Here is a 21,801-nt window from a genome sequence, read left to right as displayed (position 1 = left end):
TTAATTTGCACACAGAGGTGATAGTTTTGAATGTCAGCCAAAGTGCAAGGCCTGTCTAGAATTTTGTGGGTGCAGAGAGAAAGAGAGAGAGAATGAGAGAGAGAATTTTCCAAATTTGGTCTTACTGGTGGAAGACCAGTGTTATTGCTTAGAGACCTGGATATGACACTTCTTTTAATACAATCCTAAATGTCTCCAGGCCTTTTATGCAGTGAAGGCAATATCAACTCATATTTAGTTTTGTTGTCAATTATAACTGATATAACAATAACTACAACTGTACAACTGTAGCTGTTCTTCATCTTACAGGAGAGAGCTGTTGAATGGTGACAGAAAGATAAAGAGGGGGTGACCCTTATAAACAGTCAGGTGACATCATGCATTGCACATCGACATGCAACTTTATGTATGTAAGTGGAGAGTAACCTACAGGGACCAGTCGAAAACATTTTGGTGCCTGAGGCAGGAAAGCCTCAGCATGGGACACAATCCTCTCCTGCATAAGCTCTCCTACATAAGCCTTATTTAAAGGAATAGGGGATGCATGGGAACATTACTGTACTCTTGCATAGTCCCCATCCGTTTCAAGAATCTTTATTGTGACCAAGTATCTTTATTTGGGACAAACTAGCCTGTAAGTCATACAAAACAGCCATTCAGGCTTAGAAATAAGCTTAGATTTCAGAGGAAAAACTATTTTTTGGACGGTGAATGGTTAAGATAATGAAATGAAGCAAACCTACAATGCCACTAATGCCATCTATGGCACCAAGCTCCACCTTTCCCTGTTCATTTGCTTGCTTGCCTGTGGCTTATTCTGCTTTCTTTTCCTCCTGCTCTTCCCTCCCCACAACTTCCACTCCAAGCAGCTGAACTCTGTTACTGGCTTAGATATCACCCAGCCCCCCACTCTTTCATCAGCAGGGTGTGCACACTGGCTCCATAAGTATGAAGAGCCTATCAATGCTCCTTGCTAACATGCAAAGCTGCCATAGCTCTTGAATTGTGCATTCACTATAGGATGCTTCCCCCATTGGAAATTATGGGAGAAACATCCTACAGTGTGGATGCAGTTCTCAAGAGCCATGGAGGATCTGTGCATTTGCAATGAGCATCAACAGGCTCTCCACACTCACGAAGCCAGTGTGTCCTTTTGATGGAAGAGTGGAGGGGACTGACTGCATGGTATCTAAGTCACTCTGTTGTAAGCTGACTGAGCATATGGTGGTGTCCCAACTGTGGGACATCTTAAATGACACAGATCAACTTGAGTCATTTCAACCTGACTTCTACTGAGGATTTGAGCCAGACATCTGGTGCATGATCTATGCTGGGAACTATACAGGGGGAGTGTGTGTCTGTTGGTTCTGCTCAGCGGCTTTTGATACCATCAACAATGGCATCCTTCTGGATCAATTTGTAAGTTAGGGACTGGTTCTAGACTGGTTCCATTCCCATTTTGGCAGCTGGGTACAGAAGGTGGTACTGGGGGACTTCTGGTCAATCCCTTGGCCATTGGTCTTATGGGCCGATCTTGTCCCTCATGTTGTTCAACCTCTACTTGAAACTGCTGGGGGAAGTTGTCTGGAGATGTGGACTGTGACATCATCAATATGTGGATGAAATTCAACCCTATCTCACTTTTTCAACAGATCTCTGGAAGGTAATTGATGCTCTAAACGTAGGACTTGAGGCTGTGATGGGCTGGATGAAGACCAACAAACCATTTTCGGTCAGTAGGAAAGCTAATCAGGAAGTAGGAGTGTGCACAGACCAGTTCACGATTGAACTGGTCTGACATGAACTGGGCCGGTTTGAGTAGTTCGATTGTGAACTGTTTCGAACTGCTTTAAAGTGGTTCAAGGCAGTTTGAGCCAGTTTGACCACCCAAGCCGCTCAGTTCGATGAACTGGTTTGTGGAGTGGAGTTTTGGTCTAAATTTGGACCAAACCGCCTCTACCAGTCCGTGCACACCCCTATCAAAGAGATGGGGTTAACCTGTTCTTGACAGGTTTGTACCCCCTCTAAAATAGGTATGTAGCTTGGAGATACTCCTGGATTCTGGACAGGAAAAAACACCCTGGAATGTAATCAAGTTCAAGTCTCTCATCAGTTATGTAGATTTGGTGTAATAGTACTATTTTGTTCTGTGCTTCCTCTGAATAGTCACCATTCCACCCACACCTCCTACAAGTCTGATATGTGGAAATCCCCTTTGATCCTTTTTTTAGTTTAAGGCTTTCCTGCCTTTGGAACTTTATACATGAGTGAATCCTATAAAAGAGATTTGCTTTTGAACCATAGTGTGTGTGAGACATTGGTGAGGTTTATGTGAGACTTCTGCATGTCTTCTGTGATTTCATATATAGGAGCTTGGTGGCAGGTGCTGCCTAGAAGCCTACCTGGATAAGCACCTGCTGCATGCTCAAACTCTTTTTCCCTGAGCTAAATCACTGGGCTGTTGATCCTAAAAGAATCCAGAATAGCATGAGCTGCAATAACTGTCCTTGAGCATTCCTTGCATAGGCATGTTAGAGTGAGACCTGACTTGGACTGCTCTGGACAGTTTTTGAACCCAGACCCTGACACCCAGTCACTTTCAGTGTGGGCTTGCCATGGGACCATCCCTGTCGCTGACTGCCTGAGCAGCTTTAGACTCTCAAGTAAAATGCTATTACCTTTGAGGTTGGGCCATTCCCTATTTGGGTTTGCTGCAAGCTAGCTTTTATGCCTGAGCTAAACTGTGACTGGGAGACAAGATGCTTGACTAGATGGATCTTTGGTCTGATCTTATAACTGATGACAGAACTTCACTAAGATTTTGATAGGCTCCAGTGTGCCATGTATCTAAGTGTTTCTGGTTTTGTTTTTGTTTTTGGTTTTTTTGCCCTTTATAAATTTTGTATGCTTACTTGGTATTCTTTTTAATACCTCTATTCTACTTAATTCCTCTATTGCTTACTGGCAGTATATGAATTTTCAGTTTTGTCAGACTGCTGAATCTGCTTGCTTCGGTTTTCTAATCAGGAAAATAGCATTCCAGACTTTCTAAGTATTTAGGGGGCTACTTCACAATTAGTTTCCCCCCTGTGTGTCTGTGTATACCTAAGATTTTTTAAAAGTGTATCTTAATATGTAATGTATGACTGAGAGACAACCATGCTTGGAAACCCATGTTATCATACAAGTACACTTACCAAAGAGTTATGATTGGATCAAGAAGGATGTAGCTAGTTATCTAGTCCAGGATGCTGGACCAGATAGGCCTTGGGCCTGACCCAGCTGGGCTGTTCTTATGTCCTTACCTTCCTGTTAAGCAGATACATCATGGGAACTGGGTTTGCAGCCACAACTATTTTATAAATTTGCTGAATGAACTACCTTTTACACCAGAATATGCTCAGGGAAAGACCTAAATAAATATTTTGTATTTTTAGAAGAAATTCTGAATATAGTCATCATATTTTAACTGTTATTGTTCTCAACAGATTTTCAACACTCAATAATCAGACCAATAATTCCAAAATGACACCATGTCCAAGACAAGTAGAAAATCTTTCTCAGATTCAAATGTATAGTATTCATAGTGAAGGTAAAGTGTGCTGTCAAGTTGGTATCGACTCCTGGCCCTGTGGTTGTCTTTGGTAGAATACGAGGTTTACCATTGCCTCCTCCTGTGCAGTATGAGATGATGCCTTTCAGCATCTTCATATATCACTGCTGCCCACTATAGATGTTTCCCATAGTCTGTGAAACATACCAGCGGGGATTCGAACTGGCAACCTCTGACTTTCTAATCAAGACATTTTCTCGCTACGCCATTAGGTGGCCAGTATTCATAGTACTGTATTCAAATTTACTATGTATGTTTATTATTCGATAAAATGAATGTTTGAAGTTGAAATCCTACAAATCTCAAGCTGTTCTTTTATTTCCCATTTGCAAGCACACTAACAAAATGTTCTGTTGCAATATTTACTATCTTGAACTTTCCTAGCGGTGTAATCTGCACAAAATGACTTTGCCCATCAACCATGGACATAACCTACTAGTGATGTATAAAAAGGCCATATATGCAGAGCATCCTTAATACCAGCTCTTGGGTCCTGACCAAAATATATCACTTAAAACATAGAACTAGCCAAGATATTAGCAACACAGATATAGAGACAGGGGGTGCTATTTTATTTGTCTCTCCGACTCTCCAAGTGCATATATGTTGAAAAACAGTGAAATGCTTTCTCTTTACTTGAGCTTTAGTGTTGGAAGTCAATGTTTACAATAGATCCATTGTGCTATCAGTGCGGAACATCCAATTGTCATCCCAGCTGCATCGGCTTCATCCATCCTATTATCATGTCTTTATAAACTGCCAGAATGGCCATTATCTTGGAGCCTCCATGATTAGAACAGTGTGGTGACGGGAGGATTTGTTTGTTACTTCCTAAAATGGAAACTGCTGACACCTGCCTTCCTTGCCCAAAACACAGGCTGAGCTGCAGCTGTAGTGCAGCTGTAGTGGATGTCCTATAGGCACATGATCTGAGTTGACTTTGGAATTGAGCGGGGATTGACTGTTGCATGATTCAGTCATAATGATTGTGCGTGATAGGGATGTGAGGAAATGCTGAAGGAAATCCATTCCAAGGTCATTTTCCTTTTATTTTAGGAATGCCCCTTTGAAATAAATAACAGTAGAGAAGAGGTTCTAGCTCTTCCTGGGTTTATCTACTGTGTCCTTACTGTGGCTGTATATATTTTTAAAAAATATCCCACTTCTGTATACTTTTGAGTGCTTGCCAGATACACACCAACCCCATACCTTCTGCACTCACACACTGCATGCACACAGTGTGATGCACATCATAGAGCATCAGTGGCTGACATGATGTGCAGCACTATGGCAGCACTGCAGAATGGGAGTGATTGCAGTAGCATTGATTGGGCAGCTATTCATTCTCTGCAACTTTGGTACTGCATTACATGTCCACAACTGCCCCATGTCGTGCACAGCAGTGCTGTACCCCTGTACATCATGCCAACCATTGTATTTAGGGCAAATAATTTCATGTGTGGCTTTTCCACTCTAGTAAGGTTGCCAATGACTTGCTATTGACTTACCAAGATACACGTTGGGGCTTTTCCTTAGCTGCACAGAGCTGTAATTTGCAATCTGGGATTGTGGAGTTTGCAAGATGTCCAGCTTCAAAAGGTGTTCTTCAACTGCATGGAGGTGCACATGATGGGAGCTCTCTGTTTGAGCTGATTTAAGCATGCATCAAACACTCAAAACAAGAATCCCTCACTGTTTTTCAGGTGTTCAGTTGGAGTACTGTAATCAGTCCAGTTTCATTTTCAGGTGGCAGAAGCAGGCAAAGTGCATTACTAAAGGCTGCAATGCCCTAAATAGGTAGTCTTGGCAGGAAATCTCTAATATATATAATTATACTAGTAGGTCATCCACTGTAGGTCATGAACTGTATGGACAGGAAAGCAGCTGGTATGATTGCTTGTAGGCATGCTCTTCTGCTGATCAGAGCCCAATTTAGTTTAGTTTGCTGGGACTTGAGCAAGACCGGTACCCTTTGTTTGCTGAGAGTGAGAGGCAGTGAAAGAGAAGGAATGGTAACTAGAATGTTGCTGAAGGAAAACTCAGAATTAAACATGGGCTAGAGCTCATTTTAGAATCTACTCCATGGCAGTGATGGTGGCAGAGGGATTATCTCTCCATCACCATTGTATCCATGCAATGTTGTCCAGTGGAATTTTTCTGGATGGTTAAGGCATCTGCATCTGCTTACAGAAGATGTTACAGAAATAACTGATATTGGCCAGATTTCTAAAGCTGAGTCAGCTTAATGTGTTTGATTCCATCTTTTCTAAGGCCTCAAACCTTCCCCTACTATTGTAAGCAGATTGTCTACTAGGATGTTTGTTCATTTCCCTGTGTAGGAATCCTGTCCCAGACAGCAGTCCTAAATGTAGATCCTCTGGCTGATCCAGTTTGAGTAATGGCTGACATACTGCACAACATGATGCACATGATGGATTGTGATGTTAGCACAGTAGCTCAAGGGCAAAAATTGCACAAAAGGAGTGGCACAATCGTGCTGTCATTATATATAACTCAGTTTGCACAAGTTTGGCACCTGTGTAACAGTGCTCTTGTGCAACTGTGTGAACATTGTGTTCCATCATGTGCATAATACTGATATATTTATCAGCCATATCCAAGCTGGCCACTCCTGGTGTGCCTTTCCCTTTTTCCTAGTTGGGGTGGGGGGGAGTCATCTGAACCTGTCCCTCATATGCAATCCTCAAACAAACCATGATCCCATGCAAGAAAGTCATGCAGAGAGGGGGAGCAGGGTATGTTTGTCCTAAATTGTGTGATGGATGGGCTAGTGTGGATATAATATCCAAAACAGCGCTCTGTCACTTAGACAAAAGATACCACTTCATATGCATCAGTTTAGAAAACCCCTATTTGCCTAATAGTCTGTGATTGGCTGGTTTTTTAGCCTACTTTCATAAGAGAAGAACAATAAGATCACCATATTTGTAATATGTCTGACTGTGTGTCCCCCTCGTGTTGACAGTCTGATACAAACCAAATTCACAGCATATGGGAGGAGCAGTTCTAGTAGATCCTGATATATTGTTGTTTTGCCAATCCACCATATTATATCAAGATGGAAACCACTCAAAGCATAGACAATAGGCCTGTGCAAATTTGAACTCCCAAATCAGAGGGGTTCAGAGAGAGTCCAAATCTGAACTTGCACAGCCCAGTTGAGGTCAGACATTTCTGACCCTAGTCAGAAAAAAAATGGAGCATTTAAAAGCTCCAAATGGTGTTGAGGCGGGGGGGGGGGAGCTCTGATCACAGCTGGGTGGGGTGGGATGGGGTGACCTTCTGGCTCTCTGCCTGCCAGCCTGCCCATGCATTTTTTTTAATTTTTAAAAGTACTTAGCCTTGAATTTAATTTACAATTTAAAAGAAAGTTTTTAGCCTACTAAAAAGTGGAAGATTGGCAGGGGTGTCACCTCTCACCTGCCTGCCAGCCTGCCCATGCATTTATTTTTTTAATTGTCATGTGCAGGGGTGTATAGTAGGGATGTGCGAAACATTTCGGATACAAAACATTTTGTACCCAAAACAGCCCATTTTGGGTGTTTTGTAGACAAGACAAAACACCCATTTTCCAAATTCAAAAGTTTTGTATACAAAACAAAACATCCCTGTTTCGGCTACAAAACGTTTTGTTGTTTCGGACCTCCATTTTGTGACAATATCTGGCTGACTCAATTTTGGAAACTAATTGAAATGGCTTGATAGCAAATGATGCAACTACGTGGATTTGGGGAGACCAGAGGAGGCTCCTCATTTGGGGCAGAGGGGCATTGCCGCTACTCCTTGACAGCCCCACATTCTCTCACCAGACATAACAATTCTATCTTTCCTTTTGTGTTTCTGTCTTTCTCTCTGTGTGTTGCTTGAATGTTGCTTTTACATTTTTCTTGTTTGCCAGTAGATGGCACTGGCTCTTGGTCTTTTTTCTAAATTCCTTTGTAAAGCCATTTCCTCCCTCAGAGTGTTCAGTGGGATGCATTGCCTCCAAATGAAGTAATTGCCTTACTTAGCCACTATCCAAATTGCATACTTAGTGCCTCAGCACCAATCTGTATGCACCTTTCCTTTCCTTTCTGTTCCCTAAGGGTGGGCAGGGGCTAGACCAGCCCCTAACCAATCAGAATAGCTTACAGACATCTATTCTGACCAATAGCAAGCAAACAAGGCTAGCCCAGTCATTTTATTTCCCAGTGTCCTTCTAGGCAGGCTGGCTGAGCAGACTCTGTGGAGATTTGTATGCAAAATGGGAGCACTCCGTCTGCAAGCAAATGGAGTTCAGAACAGGTAGGAGCTCCGGCTACCTTTTGCCTGCCTCCCCTTCTTCAGAGGGAAGGCATCTCTTTTCTCCTTACTCAGCACCCCAACCTCAGGAGGCATTGGATTCCTCCATCATTTGCTGGGAGCTCCTTTCTTTTCCTTTTCAAAATGCCATTGCCCAGTTTGGTTTGAATCCAAACCAACACGAATTGAACTGGGTGTGTTTGGTTCCACACACCCCTCCCCCGAACAGACCCCCTCCCCAGCTCAGCAAAAATAGAGCTGGTTGGGGGTTCTAATGTTAAATTTTTTAAAACCTCACTGCCTCTGGGGGGTGTTGCCGTGGCCGGAGGCCGGAGTCTCTGGCGGTTCCCCCTCCATTCTGGGCTGTTATAGGCCCATTCTGGTCCTCTCTGCACTGGCGGTGGCCATTTTGCAGGCTTCCACGCATTCGCACTGGCTGTCTGCATGACTGCATGCAGATGGCCAGTGCACATGCACAGCAGCCTCCAAAATGGCCACCACCAGCATAGAGAGGCCCAGAATGGGACCCAAACAGCCTGAACCAGGCCATTTGTGACCGGGGGAGGCCAGTGGGGAAGGCGGAACCTCTGGAGACCCCTCCCGCAGCTGTGGCAGCACCCCCACCCCCAGAGATGGTGAGTTTTTTGTGTTTTTTTAAAACATTAAAAACAACAACAACATTAGAATACTCAAACTGGCCCCGGCCAGCTAGAGGAGGTTCAGCTCAACCTGGAGCCAAACTGGGCCAGTTCATTGGAAAATCAGCTTATCCTTAATTTTCACAACTAAGAGATTTAGAGAATGAGGTGTAGGGGGGAAGTTGCGGGGAATGGTGGATTGGCAACTCCTCTGGGTAGTTCTTTTACTAACAAGCAAATAAACTAGCACCCCCCCCCCGCCCCTTCCTCTTTGGGACTTTAAGCAAAGCCTCTTGCTAGCTCCCTTATCTTTCTCTTACTCTCTCACCTCTCTTGAGGGCGAAAGAGAAGGAGGGGGTTATAGCTTCCAAAGTAAACAAGGCATTTAACTGAAATTATTAATTAGTCATTTTCAAACTTATCCTGTTTGAAATGTGTGTTGTCTTCTATGCAGATATGTTTTTATTTTTTAAGCATTCTGAGATTATTGCCTTCTCTTCATGGACAACCTAACAGGCGCAGCTTGGAAACTAGGCCAGTCCAAAATAGCCGAGTATCTAGAGTCCTTATGCCAGTTTTTGTTTGCTGCTGGTTGCTTATTCTGTGTTACCTTTTTTAAAAAAATGAGTGGTAGTAGTATTGAAAGGAGAGGTCCTCAGCATAGGTTCTTTGGACAGGTTTGTGATTTATATGGGTTAATTTTCAAATATGATACAGGATTATTGAGAGCCAGCGTGGTGTAGTGGTTAGAGTGCTGGACTAGGACCGGGGAGACCCGAGTTCAAATCCCCATTCAGCCATGAAACTAGCTGGTTGACTCTGGGCCAGTCACTTCTCTCTCAGCCTAACCTACTTCACAGGGTTGTTGTGAAAGAGAAACTCAAGTATGTAGTACACTGCTCTGGGCTCCTTGGAGGAAGAGCGGGATATAAATGTAAAAATAATAATAATTATTATTATCATTATCATTATCTCAAGTCAGTGTTGCATAGAACTGCAATCCATACAGTTTATTCCAAGTAAAACCTTAATGAATTAATTGGGGTTTACTCTCAAGTAACTGCTGTGTGTATAAGATTGCAGCCCAAGGAGAAATCACAGAAATGTTTATATTGTGAGAAAGGGAGAAATAAGTCTTGCTTTTTAAAATAAAAGGTATGCATGTCCATATGTGTGAGAAGAACAGAAACTAGTGGGCTCTGTGTGTGACCAAGTACATTGTGGTATTTTCAAGCGGTGTGAAACATGTGTAAGCAGGTGCTACCGGCAAATACAGGTAGGTGCTCAAGATTCAAAACATACTCCCCCACCCCCAATAATTTGATCTTAGCCTAGTCCTGCATGGGGTGAGGAGAAGAGGACTGAGATTGCATGGAGTGGGAAGAACTGAGTCAATACTGATAGAAGTTGCTACTGAGGGGAAGAAGAGGCATGGGGACTTTGGGGGGGGGCATTGCTACTTTCCACATTGACACCTACAATTAACTACTCTAAGGGCAGAATTCCTTTACTCACAGCTAACCAAGGGGTGAATTTAACACTAAATAGCCAGCTGCCAAGTGTTGGTATGAATGATGGAGATTTTGGCTGAGACAACTGTACAGATGGGGAAAAAATCATGGGTTGGTGATTCACTTCTTTTTAACTTAGAGTTTGACCTGCTACTGTTAGCCCCACCTATGGTTACCCCTGGCTCCCTTCCCTCCCCACCAGCCCCAAGAAGAAGAAGAGATCATCAGGAGATTTGGTGCAGGGTGTTATCAGTATGCTGATGACACCAAAATCTTTTTCTCCATTTCAACATCATCAGGAGAAGGCATAACCTCCCTAAATGCCTGCCTAGAGGCAGTGATGGGCTGATGAGAGATAACAAACTGAGACTGAATCCAGATAAGATGGAGGTACTTAGGAGGGGTTTCAGAACTCAGGAGATTATTTTGATATGCCTGTTCTGAACGAGGTCACATTTCCCTAGAAGGAACGGGTATGCAGTCTGGGCTTGCTTCTGGACACAAAACTCTCCCTGGTGTCCCAGGTTGAGGCAGTGGCCAGAGGTGCCTTTTATCAGCTTTGGCTGATACGCCAGCTGCGTCCTTTTCTTGAGATAAATGACTCAGATCAGTAGTACAAGTTAGACAATGTATGTACAGTACAATGTACATACCTATTCTAACTTGGGTGCCTATTCTAATTTGGATACAAGATGCTCCCTTAACTCCTAGTAATATTTGCTTGGGTGAATATGACAGAATGCTTCAAAAGGAATAGCCTGCCACCTGCTTGCTTCACCTTTGTCCATCATGGCTAAAATAACTCTTAGCTGACGAGGAGTTGGCTCAGTCCAAGTAATGGTGTATGCCTGTTTGAGATAGGGGATCCAGACCTACCCATCTTAAAGGTGGTAATTGTGACATAGTTCCTTAAAAGGCACTTCCTGGATCCAAATACTTTTACCAAAGATTTCTAATCTCCCCATTTCAGACAAGGTGCTTGAGTGGTTTACAGCTCTTCAACTCCAGGCATTCCTGAATGATTCCTGAATGAAGTCAGTAATCGGACTAGATAATTCCAATCTGAATTCCAGCCTGGTCTGAAACTGCCTTAGTCACCTTGATGGTTAATCTGCCCTAGGAGAGACAGGGAGAATTGCAACCCTCTTGCCTTTCAATACAAGTTGATCATATTATCTTTTCAGATTACCTGTCTAAGATGGGAATTGGAGGCACACAGACTCTAGAAAACCCTCCTTAATCATATTATTGGACATCTACATTGTTATCTCTTAGGCACCATTAAAAAAAAAAAGAATTGTGTAGGCCTTTGGTGGCACCTGTTTGATATTAGTTCTGTATTTATTGCTGCTTATTTATTGGCTGCTGGATCTGTTTCTGGATTTTATAAAATATATATTTTTATTTTACTGTAATGGGTTGTTTTTAATTATATACTGTGAGCCACCCTCAAAGACTGTATTTGGTCAAAAGGTGGGATACACATGTTTTAAATTAATACGCAAAACACATATCTAGTATATCAATGCAAATAGCTCTCCTTCCTGAAGGACCACCAAATAAAATTTGTGGAAATAGATCAGCCAGCCAGAAGTCTTTGAAGGTTTTAGCCACACTGTGCAGGTACTGATCCAAAATCACTACATTTGGTGGACAACTGGGCCATGTTTAAAGCTATAGCTCTCAGGTGAATCTTTGAAAATAACTGATGTTAGTAGTCAATAAACCAGAACTCATTCTGAGCTTCAGAAAAGCTTCCAGGGAAAATCTGAATTTTGGCCACCATCCCAAATTTGAGGCTGAAAATTCTTCAGTGAGAATGTTTCTCTCAGTACTACTCTCAATTAATTGCTATTAGGTCCAAAATGCATGTGCCATTAAGCATATCTTTAGAAGATGCACTTACTATGGAAGTGGACTGGCTGTGGCCCCTTTATCTTCAAAAATTAGCCATAGGTGGGGAGGGGCACAATCCAGACTAGGAATGGGATGCAGGGCAAAGAGGAAGTTGACACTTTCTCCTGTTTGATTTCCACCCCAAAAATATTCCTCAACACACAACACACTCCCAATCTCCATGAACTTGAAGGACTACTTCTGGCGCATTTCCATATTATATGCGTTCACATGCTTAATATCATAGGTAGATTGCCCCCGAGGGAATCTACCCTGGAACTGGAGCTAGCCTTCAAAAATTATAATAGGAGAAATGCCAGGCATTTCATGGGGTGATATTCTCCAGAGTGAAATATGGGCAGTACCGATCATGCCCATGCAACGGTGTGGCTCTAAATTCTCCCCACAATGCTGCTGTGCAAGAGGGCAGTACTGCTCCTACTAACCATTATGCAATTGCATGTTCTGTGCTACTTTTGTTATCTAGGGATGTGCGAAACGTTTCGGATACAAAACGTTTTGTACCCAAAACAGCCTGTTTTGGGTGTTTTGTAGGCAAAACATAACACCCATTTTCCAGATCCCAAAGTTTTGTATACAAAACGTCCCTGTTTCAGCTACAAAACGTTTTGTTGTTTCGGACCTCCATTTTGTAGTGATCTCTGAGTCAGTCTCCATTTTGTGTTTGACATCTCTTTGAATTTCCCACCCTTCCAGCCTTCTGATCGGTGACCTAAATCATGGGCTGACCTGCTGACAATTCCCTCCTTGTTTCCCATTGGCTCTTTTGCTTCTTGCCACTCTTTACTGACCCCACATTGGCCAGGGGAAGGGTTGCTAACCCATGGGGTGCTGGGTTCTGTTGTTTCTGTGGTGTTCTGAGTGTAGATTCTCTGGTAGCATATGAGAGTGGATTCTTGTTTTTCACTGAAAATCTTATATGCTACCAGAGAATCTACAATGAACACCTCAGAAACACAAAACCCTGTACCCCAAGGGCTTGTGGGTATGGAGGTGGTTGGCACCCTATGTGCACTACACAACCCCTCACTCTGGGAAACCCCAGTGCCCCCCAAGTGGAATTATGGGGCTGAAACCTCCATTATTCCCTATGGGAGAAATCTTAAAAGACACGTAAACTTCAACAATTTACAAAAGACCAGCCCTTTGTCCAATGGAGAGGAGAACTGGTCTTGTGGCTGAGCATGACTTGTCTTCATAGCTAAGCAGGATCTGCCCTGGTTGCATATGAATGGGAGACTTGATGTGTGAGCACTGCAAGATATTCCCCTCAAGGGATGAAGCCGCTCTGGGAAGAGCAGAAGGTTTCAAGTTCCCTCCCTGGCTTCTCCAAGATAGGGCTGAGAGAGATTCCTGCCTGCAACCTTGGAGAAGCTGCTGCCAGTCTGTGAAGACAATACTGAGCTTGATAGACCAATGGTCTGACTCAGTATATGGCAGTTTCCTATGTTCCTAATTCTTTTGAGATAATTCTGGAAGTTTCCTTGCCCCCATTGGGCACTACCACCTACCACACTCTGCTCTGGGTCATCCCTTTCCCCTTGATTTGAAGCGATACATTTGCTGGAATCCCCATTATTTCCTATGGGAAAATTCTTAAAGATGTGTAAACTTTAAAAAATCACAAAAAATCAGCCCTTTGCCTAATTCCTTTGAAATTTAGGTGGTAGCTTCCACCCATTGGACACTACCACCACCACCCACTCTTTTTGCCCTGGGACCCTTTTTAAAAATCCAAATCGATTCGGATTCGGATTTGGAAAATTCAGCTACAAAACAAAACAGGGCTGATTTTGATTCAGAAAATTTGGGTACAAAACAAAATTGGGGTGTTTCGATTCGGATACAAATCGAAACAAGAAAATTCCAAAATGCACACCCCTAGTTATGACACAACTGCAATTGTGCAACAGTTAGTAGCAACAGTACTATCCCCTTGCGCAACAGCATTGGTGGGAGGATTTGGAGTCCTGCAGCAGTTCAGGTGGGATCATTTCTACCTGCATTTCACTGTGGTGAATGTCAGCCATCATCCCTAGGGATGATGTGGATCTTCTCACACAGTTCTATAAGACGTTTCTAAAGCCCTACTCACTTGGAGCTTGCCCGAATCTGGAGGTGTATGGGTCCTGCTCTCAACACGTGAGGCATGGGAAAAGCTTTTCTGCCTTCTGTCTAGTTCTTCCAGTTTGCTCCTTTACCCTCTCCCAGAGTCCTAGAGGGCTCCCAGTCCCAAAGAACTTTCAAAGTTAAAGTCACTGGGCAAGGGAATATGTGGGGAGTGCACACTTAAAGGAGACAGATCTAGGTAGAAGAGCTGTGTGGGAATGGTCCACTCATCATGCCTGCCATAGTGGTGGTGATACACTACCATTAAGAAAAATAGAATGAGATTATATGATGACCTAATTCTCTAAGAGTCAATGCCAGTCTGACAGCATTTATTCAATCAATCAATCAACCAATCAACCAGTTTCCTCTTATATGTTTGGGACAGTGGCCCTCATTTTTGCAAAGTCATCCGTGCCACTACTTATTGGTAGTTCATTGTGCTGATGAAACAGTACTTGAAAGAGGGCACAAAGTTCCCCCTCCTTCTTTTTGTGATCAGACAAGGAAAGGAAATACTATGTGGTCTTTCCGCCACAAAGTTATTGCAGAGTAGCACTAACACTTTCTCTTTTTGAAATCCCACTTTCAGTCAATTTCTGGAATTGATCCCTGTAGAAAGAAGCAAGGCCGATCACTATGCTAGCAGTTGTTTTTTGAACAGATCACTGCTGATTGGGATAAATAAATGAGTTCAAAAAAGAACTAATAGAGTCTTCATCTGTGGATCTGTTGTTGACTCAGCTGAAAGCAAAGTGAGCTGTATTAGAGTATGGCAAGCTAAGAAAAATGTTAGTTACTTCTATTATAATAGATGAATGCTTATCAATGAAGAAAGAACAACAGCCTCACTTTTCATTCAAAAGTCCACCAGGGCTCTGCGCTGCACTTGAATTATTCCACAGCTGTGAGGACTATTTTATGCTGAAGGGTAGAAAATCACACTGAGCAGCCAGTTTCTGACAAATGTGGATTTTTTTGCTGGAACCATTATTTTAGGAGAAAGACAGAAACAAACAGCTAGTACCGGTGCTGATCACCTTTTGAAACAGACAACTCAAAAGTTGGTGTCAGTCCAAAAACCCAGCTCATGTGTATGAGCCAAAGCTTCTGGCTTTTGAAACTTAAAGTTAGTCAATAATTACAAGTGCATTCATCATCCATCAAGCATTCATCAGGTCGTTTTGCTGAAAGGAAAATAGTTGATCAGATTATCTATGATTACATAAGTGTCATACACCTGTGGCCACAGTCTCCAACTGCCTCCCTTCCTCTGCTCCTATTCAGAGTCTGTTGAAGTGGCCTCAAAAGTGCTGGGGAAGGGGCTAATTGTCACCCTATTCCTCTGCCAACCATCAGGGAGAGGGGTCAGACCACTCCTGACCTCCTCATCCCTGGCCATCCAAACTTTAAATAAAGCCCTGCATGCAAGGCAATCCCAACCACCCTCTCCTGACTCTGTCCTCTCCAATCTAACCTGCTCCCTCCTTCGTTCTCGCTGGCTGTTGAAGCCCTGCCTTCTCCTCTTCGCCACTAGGAGGCAACCTGCTGGGCTAAGCTGGCCCACCCACCGTCTGTTGGTTCCTGGATCTCCTCGATCACCCTGGGGACCTTGACTGTACCTGGGAGTGGTGCAGCCTCCATCTTCTCGGCCCCATGACTCAGTGAGTAATCGGGCCCTCCTGCAGCTGGCAGGAAGGCCCGACATTTTCTCTAAGCTTTCCTTCCACAAAAAGTGTGTGTGATATTTTCTACTTTCTTCTCAAAGCGAATCCTAAATCAAATTAAAGGATGGCTTCAGGCTTGCTCTCCCTTAGGCGTTAGGCTGGCATGAGGAATGAATCTTTTCTGAAGCAGCCTTGTCCAGACCTTCATCAATTTCAGGTTCTCTGATTCGGAGCCACCAAAGACTGGGTTACAATAGCATGTATTCTGTAGAAGCCACCCTAAGATCTCTGTCCAGATACCCTGGATTTTCCCAGCACTGAGGCTACATCAGCACCAGCCACTCTATGCAGTGTTGAGGCTATACCCACTATCTATAAGATAAGAATGTTTTCACATTATGCAAAGTAACACACACTAAAAGTTATAGCCATATTTCAGTGGCTATCAATATAAGACTTGAAGTTTTACACATTTCCAAATTTGTTCATGTTAGGAAATTCAACTACCCACTCAATTTCCCATTGGCATATAATTGCTGATTACTCATTAACACCCCATTTGGTTTATGCCACCCACTCACCCTTAACTTTGCCCCTCAGATCTGTCAAAATATGCATAGATATTGAAACTGCAAACTGCTATTAAAATACAGAAATACACTTTTCTTGACTGAGTAAATCTTCAACATAATTTAACAATCAGACAGCCACTGATGTGCTATTAAACACCATGCACATTATTTACTACAGAAGACAGCTGCACCTTCAGACAACCACTTATGAGAAATTTCTGAAACAGAAGCATCACAAATGATTCCATAGCACAAGAAAGTACGAGTGTCTGCCCTTTTCGAATGGATGACTTTTCGAATGAGTATACTCATATAGGGGAAAGGGTGGGGTCTTAAAGACATCCATAAGCCCTACCAACAGGTTGCCCTCAGTTTTAGAAAAGTTGTGGCCCTCATAGTCTTCTGAAAATAATAGCTAAGGGCCATCACAAAGAGTTGGGGGACAGGTCCCCTCAGGTCCCCCTGAAATTTGAGCATTGGTTCACACCAACAGTAGCAAAAATGGTGAAGCTGTTCCTAGATGAAACCATGTGAGCTTTGAAGTAGGGAAGCCCGTGGTTGAAGGCTTCCCTGTAGAAAAAAGCACACACAGATAGGGTTGCCAGGACTTCTGAGGCTTAGACTGGTGGCAGAACTTCAAAGCTATGGGGTGATTATTATCAAATAATGAGGTGGAGCTTGGTAGGTGAGGTCCAGACGGTAAGGGCTGGCAGGAGAGGTCAAAGAGGTCCAGAGGTGAAGATGTTCTCCATGCCCAGTGCAACCAGACCACAAATGAGAACAACAGTATGGCCAGCAGCACTGATCATGCGATTCCAGGTGTTCCGCTGTGGGGGTGTCAATATTGACCCCCAATATATGTCAATATTGTTTCTAGTGGGCTCCTGTACCTTTGAATGCTGCTTGATAGGCAGGTATGTGTTTGTGAAACCATATTCAGCAATGGGACTGCAGCCATGGGGAATATCACACCTGTTCCTTGGCCTTCTGTTGTGCAGCTTCCAAAGACACTGGAGCTCTGCTGGATGAGAAGGCTGGCAACCCCATGATCTTGCCTTACTTTCAGACTGCACTCCATCTGTAATGCTGTTCATTAAAAAGATTCCACTTTTGCCACCACTACTGTGTGTGTGTTAACTGGGTGCTAGCGAATGGGATTCCTATACATAACATTATCCAAATGTTTAAATCAAAGTTATTTTATGGACAGACATAAGAGGCTCCTCTAAGGGAAGATCAGCTGCTTCCAAACTGTCTTTCAGTGATTTGTCCCAGTGCTTAATCACCTTGCAGTAAAATGTGCTTTGTTTTCATTAAAATTTTGGGCCAGTTGCTTATATTTGGCCTCTGTGAGAATAAAGAACTCACAGCACCTGACCTTGCTGGATTTACCCACTCAGGGCCTGTGAAGCAATTTTACTAGCAAAAATGTTTTGCAGTACCCTTTTAAACGAAGAATGCTCCTGACCTTTTTGCTGGCTGTGTTGTTATCCTGGGATGTGTGTATCTCCCAATGTGTTCCACCCCACTCCAATAAGAAGAGGGTGTGTAATACATTGTTGCACCCACACATTTCTACGCACTGGAGTGTGTGCAGCATCTCAAATGTAGGCCTTTCCCATATAGCAAAGTAACTGACAGACAGAGTTGCATCGTGCTCCTGTCTCTTCACGCCTTGTTGGCTCTGTTTCTTATGATGGATGACATGACACACGGTTCATGGGTTTGTCAGTACCTGCTCTGTAAATGACGGCAGCAATGCAGGACTGAAGGTGAAGTGACCATCTCTCCCAGCTAGCTTGAGGGATTTCTAAGATGGCAGGCACTGATCAATGATTAATGTAAACCAGCAGCCACATGGCAGACACTCTCATACACACAGAGGAAGGCCTCCATGCAGAGCAGCCTGTCTTCTGCCAATCCAGATGTAATCTTCTCTCTGACACAGAATAGGGGCTCCTGAGAATCTCAGCTTTCATTCTTCAAAACAAAATGCATGTTTCTAGTGCTCATGGCTGTGGAAATACATATGGAAGTGCACACGGCAGCATGAAAGGTTCAGAGGTGGAGCTTCTATGACACCTCCTGCTCTAGTCATGGAAGAAATCTTAAAATATTTATATCCTTTCTACTTCGTTGGGAGTGCTCAAGGCAAATGACAGCAATTTAAAAACAACTTAACCTTAAAATAATAAAACAAGCAAATAAAGCAAATAAAAAGACTTCTCATACTGCAGGTTCAAAGTCTGCCATAACAAATATGTTTTTATTTATCATTGTAGTGCCATCAGGGTGGGTACCAGATGGCGTCTACCAAATTTCAGAGGGTATTAGGTCTTGCAAAATAATTTCTTCAGTTCAGAGATGGGTGAACCTCCATGTTCATCTTAAAAATGACCAGGAGGTTTTTTGCACGTAATCCATTGGAGTAATTACAAAAGCTCAAGGATTTTTGTAAGACTCAAAGGAAAGGTTAATCTTAAAAAGATTCTTCTTTTTCCTTCCTCACATTTTGCTTGTGAGGAAGGGGACTTGCTAGTGGCAGGAAGGAGTCCATCTTGCTAGCCATGTAGATTTTTCTTCTGCTCTGCCTTCTGAAGTAGTATGTGAAAGCTACTGCTGCCCCCGCCCTCTCCCCACATTCACATGTAATGCGAAACAGCAGTTAAACAGGGCAGAGGTTGGAACTCTATTACATCGAAATGCATGCAAACACAGTTTTTGTGGCAAAAGCGACCTGAGGTTTGCCTCACCAAACTCCACTTTGAACCTTTGGTTTGTAGTGAGTTTCACTGCCATAACTAGGGATGTGCACAGAACCGTGGCGGGGAGGTTCGAAGGCGGTGGGGGTGCTGCTTTAAGAGTGGGGGAGGGTCACTTACCCCTCCTGCCACTTTCCCCCCACCCAGTCTGTTTCTCTAACAGCTAATCAGGGTGGCAGAGTACCTCCCTGCCACCCTGTTGCCCCCGTTGGCCAGATATGGCCAGAAGTTCCAGGCGCGCCGGTTCCGAGCCAGTTCCGAGCCAGTTCCATGCACATCCTTAGCCGTAACCTGAGTTTTTTCAGTGGCACTGTTACGTCCAAACATGGATGACACCATAACTAATAATAATAATAATAAATTGATTTCTATACCGCCCTTCCAAAAATGGCTCAGGGCGGTTTACACAGAGAAATAACAAATAAATAAGATGGATCCCTGTCCCCAAAGGGCTCACATTCTAAAACGAAACATAAGATAGACACCAGCAACAGTCACTGGAAGTACTGTGCTGGGGGTGGATAGGGCCAGTTACTCTCCCCCTGCTAAATAAAGAGAATCACCACGGTAAAAAGTGCCTCTTTGCCCAATTAACAGGGGTAACTGCGATTTTATTTGTTGGTTGGTTTTATTTATATACTGCCTGATTCCAAAGGCTCTAGGCAGTTTACAAAAATAACTTTCACTCAAATAGCATTCAAAAATAACATTATTATTTACATATTATTTTATTTATTTATTTAAAATATTTATATACCGCCCAAAACTTGCATCTCTGGGTGTTTTATAATTAAAATAATTTAAAACTTTAAATCAATTAACAATTAAGAGCATTAAAAAGATCAAAAAGATTAAAAACATTTAAAACCCACTATTAAAATTATTTAAAACTATAAATCTAATTAAAAGTGAATTAACATTCACTTTCTGGAATTGTAATCATAGAGATGACAGTGCAGACTAGCCGAGGATCACACCTGCTCCATGCCTGCTGCGCTTCTCACTGACCACCTCCATGAGCACTCACCCTGCCCTCCTGTCAAAGGGCTCACAATCTAAAAAGAGAAACATATGTTAGACACCCACAACAGCCACTGGAGGGGTGCTGTGCTGAAGATAGATAGGGCCAGTTGCTCTCCCCTGCTAAATAAAAAGCATGGCCACTTTTCAGGTGCCTCTTTGCTCAGTTAGTTAGAGATATGTTAGAGTTAGAGGTAGTTAGAGTTAGTTAGAGATATTGATGTCTTCAAATATCACAAGAGTTGCACATAGACGAAAGTGCAGATTTCTCTTCTATTCCTGAGGGAGAAATAGAACCATTGTGTTGGAATTACAAGGAAGCAGATTCAAGCTAGTCGTTAGGAAGGATTTCCTAGCTGTAAAGACTGTCAGAGATCCTCCATGCATACGATGCTCTCTGGGAATTCATAGGACCCAGACCATGCAAAGAAAGAAGAGACCCTTCTGCACCACTAGAAGAGTTACTCCTTTTTCTTCCCTTCCGTGCTTTTAAATTCTTTTTTCCCTTCCCCCTTTCCCACCCAGAATGAAGGAACTGTCCCTCTCACTTGAGGGAGATTGGCAGTTGGGATGGATTAGGAGGTGCTGAGGTGAGACAGAAGCCAGCAAGGAGTCCCCATCCTCTGATGTTGCAACCAGATCCATCCCAGATCACTCTCATCCTACCAAGTCACCAAGAGAGGGAGAGGACCTGATGCTGCTGGACCTAGGTGACAGTACAAGGCAACTACTTTCAAGTACGTCCCTCCCCTCCTCCTCCTCCTCCTCCTCCTCCTCCTTTCATAAACACATATTTGGAAGGTATCTTTGCCATTATCGGCTTAGGGCCAAGTTACCTGAAGGACTGCCTACTCCAGCCTATGAAATCATGTAGAGAGGCTTTCCTGCACATCCCATCACCACCTGAAACACAACTGTCGGTGACATGTGAACGAACTTTCTCAGTGGTGGCCTCAGCCTTCTGGAACTCCCTGACCCTTGATCTTAGGATTACCCCCTCCCTGTTCAATTTTAAATGACAGTTGAAGACTTTTTTAAAAAAATTCAACAGGTTTTCCTGTAACTTTGTGATTGCCTTGTTTTAATGACTGTCATATCCTGCTCTTCTACGATTTTAGAGACTCTGTTGTTTTACTGGGTTTTAATGAATTTTCTTGTAAGCAACCACGAATTCGTTCAGAAAGAATGGTGGCATATAAATCTTTGAAAGAAGTAAATAAATAAATAGAATTTTTTACAGAAAACCTCATAGAAAGGCCTGTCATAGGGGCCCACTACCTTTCTCCAGCCATTCACTGCAGCTCCTTCTCACTAGCTATTTGCAGGTTGTGAGCAGCTAGTCGGAGTTCTGGCTGGTGCTGGTAGGGTGACTCCGCAGGCGGAACGCCGCTTACCACGGATGCTGAGTCTGTTGCTGGTCATAATACATGGCGTGTGCTGCATTCAGCTTGGCAGGTCCAAGATGTGCAGACTGGACTTGGCCATGCATATTAGAGATAGAGCAAAACAACAGCAACAACCACAAACTGCCATTTGGGTGCTAACAAGATAATCACATGAGAATAGAAAGAAAGCACAAGAGAGAGAGAGAGACATATGGTTGTAAAGATAATTCCCACTGATAGTTGTTGGAGAATGTATAGTGTAGAAATGAAGTCTCTTGGGAGTATATATTGACTACTGGGAGGCC

General features: G+C 43.2%; 1 long non-coding RNA gene across 1 annotated transcript; it reads left to right on the top strand.

The window, feature by feature from the left end:
• The first annotated feature begins 7,839 nt into the window (after nt 1–7,839).
• On the top strand, nt 7,840–21,378 carry LOC128325133 (uncharacterized). The gene is made up of 3 exons (XR_008307277.1): nt 7,840–7,918; nt 15,628–15,754; nt 20,637–21,378. It is a non-coding gene; the product is annotated as an uncharacterized LOC128325133 (long non-coding RNA).
• The last annotated feature ends 423 nt before the right edge of the window (nt 21,379–21,801 follow it).

This window comes from Hemicordylus capensis, chromosome 4, assembly GCF_027244095.1.
Source record: "Hemicordylus capensis ecotype Gifberg chromosome 4, rHemCap1.1.pri, whole genome shotgun sequence".
NCBI lineage: Eukaryota > Metazoa > Chordata > Lepidosauria > Squamata > Cordylidae > Hemicordylus > Hemicordylus capensis.
Note: the sequence above shows the minus strand (reverse complement) of the source record. Positions and strands in the feature narration are given on the sequence as shown.